At 25.4% G+C, this 2,169-nt stretch overlaps 1 pseudogene; it reads right to left on the minus strand.

Moving 5' to 3' along the window:
• Window positions 1-75: 75 nt before the first annotated feature.
• LOC120270075 lies at window positions 76-1,566 on the minus strand (annotated as a pseudogene).
• Window positions 1,567-2,169: the final 603 nt, after the last annotated feature.

Genomic DNA, 2,169 nt, shown 5'->3' on the forward strand with positions numbered 1-2,169 from the left:
GGAAGTTACGTATTGCCATTGTTCTTGATATCTATATATTTAAGTGGAAATTTTGTTGATCTGAAAATGCCCAACCTACTCAGATTCCCATTTAAGTTTTTGTAGAACTTCATCATGACATCGAGAGTATTCCTGTAATCACAAAAAAAAATATAATAAAAAATAATTTAAAATAAAACTAACATTTAGTAAATATTATTGAAAATATTGTAAACATTACCTTGAGTTTCTTAATAAATTCCCTAGCATTTGAAGCAGAGATGATGTATGTCATGCATTTGGTTTAATGAAAGCAGTGAGCCATAGTAGCCATCAACATTAAGCATTCCAATCTGAAACAAAGGATAAGTTGTTCATTTTTCTTTTCACAATTTAAATTATGTATATGTAGAATTAAAATCAAATTACCGGCTTGTTATGTATGCCTATTTGTGCCCTTGTAATCACTTCAAAAAGTTCCTCAAGAGTACCATGACCTCCTGCATTGTAATATAAACAAAAATGAGGCTATGCATTTTCAATTACTTACTTCAAGAAAGTAAATATAATGACCAATGAGATTATTTTTATTACTGTTTATAGTTATTGATAAAAGACTCATAACAAAATGGAAAGTAGCTAAAAAATATTTCTCATTTCTCAATGATAGTTCAATGTTTAATTACAATCATTAGCAAGTTCTAATGGGATTATATATATGTATGTATGTATTTTAAGTAATACAATTGATGAAAGTATGATTCATTCAATCTTTTTATTATTTGGAAGTTTGAGTGGAAACTATTAACATCCACTTAATATAAAACTTAGAGAGAAAATAAATAATTTGTATGCAATATTGAGTGATAGAAAATGTAGGTTATACAATTACCTGGCAAAGCAATGAAAGCATCAGAGTTCCTTGCCATCTCTGCTTTCCTTTGGTGCATGTTTGCAACTACCTTCAATACTCTCACAGTGACACCAGTTATTTGAAAATAAAAATAAGAAAGAATAGTAAAAAAATAGGCTTTGATATTTGAGTTTTGAGTTTTTACTTGTAAGGATTTTGTATTGTTTTGTTTGTGATTTGTTAATAAAACAATCATACCTTTTTAACCATTAGAGTCTTAGGAATTACACTGAATAGATGAATAAAAGATTTGAGTAATGTCATCAGAAAATTTTCATTAAATGAATGAACTTAAAATAATTATTCTTAAAAAAAATAAATTATACCCAAGAACATGGCTTCCACCATTAAAGACATCTTGAGAAATTAAACCTATTAATCCAGCACTTCCTCCTCCATACACTAAATCAATATTTTTCAACACCTGAAACAACAACATTTGTTAAAATCATTTTAAAAACCTTAATTCATTAAATTATTTTCAAAAAACAGAACGTATTAAAAAAAGGAAAGAGAGTAATGAAAAGAAAACTAAAAGAAAAAAAAGTTAAACCAGTTCTATAGAGAGATTGTTTGTAGCATCCCAATAACTCCTCTTATTCCCTTGGCTACTACCACAAAAAACGCAAAATCCTCTTGAACTTACAAACTTTTACTCCTTTCTCTTTGTCCATTTTCTTTCACACCCTCTATTTGTTTATTTTAAAACACTACAAATTAAAATAAACATAAAAAATGAATAATTTTTTTTTTTACTATGATAAAGATTAAATTAATAGTTGTAACAAATCAAAGAAGCAAACTATCAGCTACTAAGAGATCTGCATATTCAAGAATAGCACACATTAAAAATTAGAAGAAAGTAATATATATATATATGTGTGTGTGTGTCTATTTTAAATAATGAACATCTAAAAAGATGGGAAGCTGTAGTAAAGCATGAGAGTTATCTTCTTGTTATTTGTAATTTTTTTTAAAAATCTATAGTATTTATTTATATATTAATAAGAGTTCAATAAAAAAATATATTAATTATAAGCAATCATAATATAAATATATTATTATTCTTAATATATATATATATATATATATATATATATATATATATCACTTTTAAAGGAAAATTTTATTTCCTTTGTTAGTGGATAAACTTAAATCATAATGTAATAAAAAAATTGAAATTAGTATTATATATAGAGACAGGGAAAGTAAGAGACTGACTTTGTGCATGTATGTTAATGGTTTATACTATTATATTTCTTTAGCATTTCAAAATT

This window comes from Dioscorea cayenensis, chromosome 10 (genome assembly GCF_009730915.1).
Source record: "Dioscorea cayenensis subsp. rotundata cultivar TDr96_F1 chromosome 10, TDr96_F1_v2_PseudoChromosome.rev07_lg8_w22 25.fasta, whole genome shotgun sequence".
NCBI classification, from domain to species: Eukaryota; Viridiplantae; Streptophyta; class Magnoliopsida; order Dioscoreales; family Dioscoreaceae; genus Dioscorea; species Dioscorea cayenensis.